The 7,468-nt window shown below is 46.7% G+C and overlaps 1 pseudogene; it reads left to right on the top strand.

The window, feature by feature from the left end:
• The first annotated feature begins 2,185 nt into the window (after window positions 1-2,185).
• LOC142567716 (uncharacterized) lies at window positions 2,186-5,401 on the top strand (annotated as a pseudogene).
• The last annotated feature ends 2,067 nt before the right edge of the window (window positions 5,402-7,468 follow it).

Here is a 7,468-nt window from a genome sequence, read left to right as displayed (position 1 = left end):
ACTTCATGAATTACGGCTCGTCATACGCAATGAAAACAAGCGCACCGGGAAGTGTGTTCGATTCGCGCGGGTCGCACCAGAATCAGAGAATGACAAAAACAAAAAAAGTGTAATATTCATTGTTTTAATCCGATCCACAATCCAGCTTTCCGTGGCGGCTTCGCTACGGTTCGTATGTGATGTAGGTGAATCGAACGCACCTAAGGTACGCACCTAAGGTACCAGTTCGCAAAGTGCTGCACCTCACCATTCGTTACAAAAGGTGCAGAAAAGCGCAGAGCTGATTCGCGATTATATTACGCCCTCTCTACGCTCTCTATTGTCGGCGCCGGCTTCGCGCAGACCACAGCCTATTCTTACACCGTGGTGCAGACGTACAGGTGGTGGTATACAAACTTTATTTAGCAGACATACAGGTGCGAAGCAGCGGCGCAGCAGACGACATAGCCCATATGCGCAAGCGCCGTTAAAAGCCCGCATACGTGCATCTGCCGTGTCTACACAAGCGCGGGTGTATGAACGCCTCAGAAGCTGATCATACCAGAAGTTCAGGATCTTTCAAACTTACGCACTCTCTACACATTAGTCGGACAGAACACCTGCACCGCTGTCTGCACCGCGTCTGCACCGCGTCTGCACCTTGTCATTCGTTTCGAGTGTCGCGCTGTACTGCACCGCAGAAATGGAGCTCCGAACTTCTCGCGAATCGATGTGAACTGGTTCACAGTGGTGCGGGCGAATCAAACGGACCTTTAACACGAACGGACGAAGGTCCGTTCGATTCCATTTGGCTCATGTGCTAGCTGCTCGGCTGTTCCTTGCTGTGAATGACTGCCCCACTGCGCTGCTGCTGTGCACGCCTTCGCCTCGCTGTCGTTTTGCGTTTTTTGGCACGGGTTGCAGCGTTGCGGCTTGGGCTTCTGACTCGTCTCTTTCGCACACCATGTCTTCCAAGTGGAGAAAATGTAGAGTCGTTAGAGAGGAATACGACAATATACTGAATGAACTAGGACTCACGCGGCTTGTTGGTGTGCCTTCATCGCTTTCCCTGTCCAACGACAGAGCTGCAAGCACCACCTTTACGGACAGTGCTCGCGTAGCGCCACTTTCGCCTCCGAAGCGGGGAAGCAGCAGGCAATCGGGAAATTCAATTTCGACGGACGACGGGGGTGAGCCTCCACTCAAACTATTGAACGAGCAGTCGGGAAGCGAAGCCTTAGTCAACAGCGTCTGCGGATAAGGTGCACATTTTGTTGAAGAATTCCAATCAGAAATTGTGGATATGTCTTCACGTGAGCACAGCGACTCTGATAGTAGCTCAAGTGACAATCAAATCTCAAGCAAATCTTGGGATGAGTCGGATGACTTTGTTGCTTCAGACAGCTGCACGGGGCCAGATGAGGGAGCAGCGCTCACTTGTAGCGCAGCGATGTCTCGTGTATCTCCTGAACAAATGACAGCAACTGAAGAGTTTGCTGTCATTGCTTCCAAACATAATATGACTCATGCATGCATTAACGATGTCCTCGATTTCTGCCGTCGAAGAGGCTTCTCTGACCTTCCAAAGGATGCTAGGACAGTTTTGAGAACTGAGCGCAAAGCTCAGGTGGAGCAAAATGGGTCTTTTGTGCACTTTGGCCTTGCAGCAGGAATTCGTCAAGTGTTGCCGCCGGGGCAAGTAGTTCCAAGTGAACTGAAGCTACAGGGCAACATCGATGGAGTCCCTCCTTACAGAAGTAGCCAGCTTGCCTTTTGGCCCATTTTGTGCCGCATTACAAATGTGGAGGCAGCACCACCATTTGTTGTAAGTGTGTATTGTGGTGCAGGGAAGCCACCATCTCTGCAGGATTATCTAGAGCCATTTGTGCGAGAGGTCTCGGAGCTTGCGTCTGAAGGGTAAAGCATAGGAGATGTTCGAGTACAGGTGAACATTGAAGCCATGGTGTGCGATGCTCCAGCAAGGAGCTACGTGAAATGTATTGTCGGCCACACTGGCTATTATGCGTGTGAGCGATGCAACAAAAAAGGGCGGCACATTGAAAACAGGGTCACATTTCCCAAACTGCACGCACCAACACGAACGAATGCATCATTTCGATCTCAAGAGAACAAGCGCCACCATTCTGGTTTTTCACCATTCCTATCGCTTGATGTCGACATGATTGCATTTTTCCCATCTGAATACATGCACCTCGTTTGCCTGGGAGCCATGCGACGACTCTTAAAGAATTGGGTATGCCAAGGCCACAGTAATAGATTGAGCAGACTGTATCGTTGCCAACTAAATGAAAGTCTGTGAGAGGCATCCAAAGCATTTCCAACATATTTCCAGCGAAAGCCAAGGGGTACAGAAGAACTTGATCGTTGGAAGGCAACAGTGTTTCGGACATTCCTCTTTTATGTGGGGCCTGTTGTCCTAAAGCCTCTTCTGCCTCCATCACACTACAAACATTTTCTAATGTTTCCTGTAGCTATCAGAATTTTAGCATCACCTCAGTACTACTGCGAATACAATGATTTTGCCAAAGATGTGCTGGGGTACTTTGTTCAAGATTTTAGTGAGCTATACGGAAGAAACCAGCTTGTGTAAAATGTGCACTCACTAATTCATCTTGCTGACCAGTGCCGGGACCATGGCCCATTGGATCAGTTTAGTGCATTCCCTTTTGAAAGCTACCTTGGACGAATGAAGAAGTTGCTGCGATCCTCCAACAAGCCACTTTCACAGCTAAGTAGGAGAATCTCTGAACTGAGGCACTCGACCAAGAACAAAGTCGAGCAGAAACTGCAACATGTGAAGCCTGGAGACTGCTTCCTGGTTGACAGTGCTCCTGTGGTTGTTCTAGAAATAATGGGAGACCACTTCAAGGGAGGGATTTTACCAAATGCCAGGGACTTTTTCAAGCTTCCACTCAAGTCGTCTCAGTTGAATATTTGGCGCTACAACACCTTAACCCTTAAAAGCCCATAGTGCTTCTACTATGAAAAAATTGGCTAAACGTTTCAGAAACAAACTTTATTAGTCTCTCAAGTCATCTTCAAGCAAAAGAACGCATCAGCTTGTATGCGGTGGGAAACACAGCTATGGGAATATTCTTCCCTGTGGGCTATGAGGGCTGTCCTACTTATGGTGAAACTTCATGAAGCAGGGAACAACGCAGAGGTGAACCTTGCACGTTGAACAGATGATCTTTGACCTTTTGTCGTTCTTGGCAGTGGAGCAATACCTGCAGCGCTTGTACGATGTTGCCCCTTCTGGGAAGTGGGGTGTGGCGGCAAAGCGAGTTTCATCTGGCACGCCAAGATTTTTTTCAGGCTTTTTGATGGAAGGTCGTCGTGGCGCAAGGGCAGCTGATCTTTTCCTGCTTGTGTAGCCGTTGACGAGCTGCCTTGACAGCCTAATTAGGAAGTGTACGTGGTCATCGCAACCAACATTTGACAGACGGTAGAGCACATAGCTGTTTACAAGAGCGCAGTCAAGAATGAAATAAAAGAACGCATCCACCACTTTCGAGACTTTCTGCTGACCGTGTAGTACTCCCTCAGCTGGTCAAAGCGGTCTACTCCACGCATGTATTTCGTGTACTCGACTATAGCAAGAGGACACTGCAGGTCAATTTTAGTGCCATCCTTTGCTTTCTTAGAGACATTCACTGTGTGCGAGAGATTGTGGGCAGTCGTGAGTATGTTCACGAGCCTCTTGTCTTCCCACTGTAGGGCCGCCACATTCCCTTTTACACGGAAAGTGTGATCCCCTTCTTTCATCTTCTTGTTCTTGAGAATCTCGGGAAGTCCTTTCCTTTGCTGTCGTACTGTGGCAACTGAATAGATACCTTCTTCGAAGAGGTTCTGGAGCAGTTCTAGCGACGAAAAGAAGTTGTCGAACACCACAAGGCACTCGGTTTGTGCCAGTTCCTCAGTGAACTTTTTTACCACACGAGTGCCTAAGCCGCTTCCATCACTCTCTTTTCCGGTATAAACGTCAAACTGGATCACAAAACCAGTAGTGGCATCTGCGCGCACCCAGACTTTGAAGCCGCGCTTGATGGCTTTTAGAGGCATATACTTCTTGAAGGACTTCCTCCCCTTGAAACGAACCATGCTCTCGTCAATTGAGTAGCAGGAAGATGGTTGGTAGCACTCTCCAAATTTGCTCATTACTGACGTCATAAGCAGCCGTATCTTGTGAAATGGGTCATGACCTGGCTCACCTTTTGGCACCGACGTTGTGTTGTCATTAGGATGGAGAGCCCGTAAAAGCATAAAAAATCGGGATCTTGGCATGATGCAATTCATCGCAGGTACGGTGAGGTCGCTGTCGGTACACCAGTAATCCCTTCGGTTCTCGAGCTTGTGAAAACCCATCTTTATTATCATACCTAGAAATGCACGCATCTCTTCGATTGTTGTGTCTTTCCACCCTTTTAACTTTTCTTGTTTTGCAAACAAGTTGGTTTCACGCACAAGAATTTCCACAGTTTCACCAAACAATGCCTCGAAAATCTCCAGAGGTGTGCACGTCTCGGGGAGCTTTGACGACGCTGGCGGAAGTGACGAAAATTTTGGAATGCTTTTTTCATGCGGAAGAGAGCGCATGCCCCAATCTTCATCATCACTTTCATGTTCTGCAACGCTATCGCTGCTCGAGTTGGCATCTGAGGAGTTGATGTAAGCTGCAATGCTGTCGTCTAGATCTTTCGATCGGGTAACAACTGCTGCTGGCTCATCAACATCGTCATCTTCTTCACTATCCGTCGAGTGGTCTACATCGTCAGGAAGTGAAAAAAACAGATCTAAAGCCTCTTCTGCAGTCAGACGTCCGGCCATCTGGAGGCAGAGAAAAGATAGGGAAACTGGCCTGAGTTTCCGTGCAAAGCCCGTAGGGAAATATGTTCCCACATGACAGGCCTGATTCACACCACATTTTTCTCACATGACAGCTTGAACAAGGCTCCAAAACACTATAATACGTTAAAGGAGACTTCAAAATATTGATTGTATAAAATTTACTTACTTCACTGGCAGCAGGGGACACAGCATTCGTAATTTGATCTCCTCGTGGCGATCGATGCGCGCCAGAGCACTCGGAACGAAAAAAAGGCGCCAAGTTCCAGAAAACGTGCAGTGGCACCTAGCGGGTCACAAAAGGAACCATTCTTTTTTTTAGTTATGTTTCCAAGACCTTACACTAGAGGGCGCCACAATATTGGAAGCGAAGTCACATGCCTTTGGCAAGCATAAGCATCTGAATGAAATGGGAAATATATTCCCTGCGGGCGCTTAAGGGTTAAGTAATAGAAGTAAGGTCTGGCCTCTTGATGACCTCCGGAATACTGCTCAGTGCCTGAGGCTTAACTACAAGCAAGGACACGTTGTTGTTCCTCTTTTGCACTTTCACTGAAGCTGTCAGTGGTCGGTGAACTTATATTAACCCAAACTGCCATAGTCAGTCATCTGATTGTCATATTGCTATACCTCCAATGGCCACAATGTCTGTTCTATATGAGGCCGACAGTTCGGCTAGTTGGAATTCAAAGACAAAGACATTTTCAAAGAAAAGTTATCCTTTCGTCTCCGCACCTCTTCTCATTTTTCGTATGTGCTGGAACATGTCCTTGTTTGTTCTATTGTCATTGTCGCGAATCACCTATTCAAGCCATGTTCAAGCTTTCTGCATCAAGCATCTCGCCACTAATACAGTCATTAGCACTATTGTCCAGAGTGCTTGAATGGCATCCTTTGACCTGCACAGGTGGCATTTGGTGGTAACACTGGATTCGAGGTAGCATACAACTGTGTATGGATTGCTGCACTGATGGTACTTCCCTAATCTTTCTCCTCACAGGCCTTCGTGTCTTCTGCAGCTGCAATTTCCTGAAGGCACTGCATTGCCACTGAGCAAAAGTAGAGATAACGCATGGGAAAACTTTCATCAGCACACGCCAGGATGTGTTATCTTGACTTTTATTCAGATGGCACCTTCAGACGCTACAGTTACCGAATCCACAGTGGCCAGTAAAGTGAAAAAGATAAAGCCAGCAGTGATCAGTGCAGCAGTGCAAGACCCGGTCCAATGACAGTGCTGCAAGCTCCCCATTTGAGGACGGCACTTGCATAGCACCACTTTTGCCTCAGAAGCCGGGAAGCAGCAGACGATCCGAAAGTCCATCATATCAGTGCAGCAGCGCGTTCTCAGATGTAAGGTATCTAGAGCCAGGTGTTATCGATAAATGTCGCCCAAGCAGGCTTAAGCATGCCGTTCAAGCACTTAAGCATGCTGATAACTGCACAACCCGGACAAATTGCATTTCAAGCCTTCAAGGTTCAGCCCCAGCTTTCATTTTTGCTGCTGATGTGTTTTCACCACATCAGGCTCATAGTGCCATGTCTCTTGAGAAGTCACCGCTCTCACTTGGGCACATAACCACCTCCACGACTTGGGTTTTGATTGACACAGCAGAGCATCTGAGCCATCCAGTTCTGCAACACAGAATCCAGCTGAGCCTGCACCTAACTTGCTGAAACTGTACTTGTGCTTAGATACCTCCAGTTTCTACGTGTTGAAGTGCACTTCACCTGTGACAAGCTGCAGCATGGAACACTAAACGGCCCTTTTCAGGGCCACCCAAACTATATGACTGGTGGGGACGTGGCAGCTCCTACTTTGCTCTCCCTGACCCTCTAGAAAATTAGCATGTAGTTATGTATGTCTGTGTGCGAATAGAATATCAATTGGAATCTTGGGAAGTGCTTCTGGAAAAAATATATATACAGAACAGTCTTTCTTTTCTAGAATAAAAAGAAGGAAAGAGCGAGAGAATCAACAAGCCATTTCTTTAGTAATCACAGAAAATACTGCTATGGAATGAAAGGAAATTTAAAAAAACATGACTAGGCAACGTGAAGTGAACACGAAACCAAATGTTTCCAGATCTGTGTGATCATGACAGTAACAGAGCAAAATGACAATGTAATGCCATGTGAGACTTCATCTGCGCAAGTGTTGAGTGTCTCTTAAATGCTGTTGCAGTCAGGTTAAGCTTTCTAGTGCTAGGCGCCTTGTTCTTGCAATCTTATACTCTGAAAACTCTGGGATGAACTTCCGCAACCAGCATGTTTTAAATACAGCCGCCTTCTTTTAGAAAACAAACCACCATAAAATTCAGGAAGATGCAAGCAAAGTAAGTGACAGAACAGAAGCTGGACTTACAAATGTTAGTTTATCTTCACAATGCCCAGCATATAATTTTGATATGCCGAGTTTGGTACCTCAAAATGCCAATTTAAGTTTGGGAAAGTTTATGTGAAATTCACTCTAGTGTCTTTGACACACCGAACCTAAGGTTTCATCGTGGGTAGCTCAGATAACCAATAATAATTACTAAGTTGTAAATAGGGTGTGTCTGCACTCACCTACACAAGATTCAAACATTAGTCTAAATGTCTGCGTTCTTTCTCAGTGAGTATA

This window comes from Dermacentor variabilis, unplaced genomic scaffold (assembly GCF_050947875.1).
Source record: "Dermacentor variabilis isolate Ectoservices unplaced genomic scaffold, ASM5094787v1 scaffold_14, whole genome shotgun sequence".
Classification (NCBI taxonomy): Eukaryota; Metazoa; Arthropoda; class Arachnida; order Ixodida; family Ixodidae; genus Dermacentor; species Dermacentor variabilis.
The sequence above is the reverse complement of the archived record's forward strand: the minus strand, read 5'-3'. Positions and strand labels throughout refer to the sequence as shown.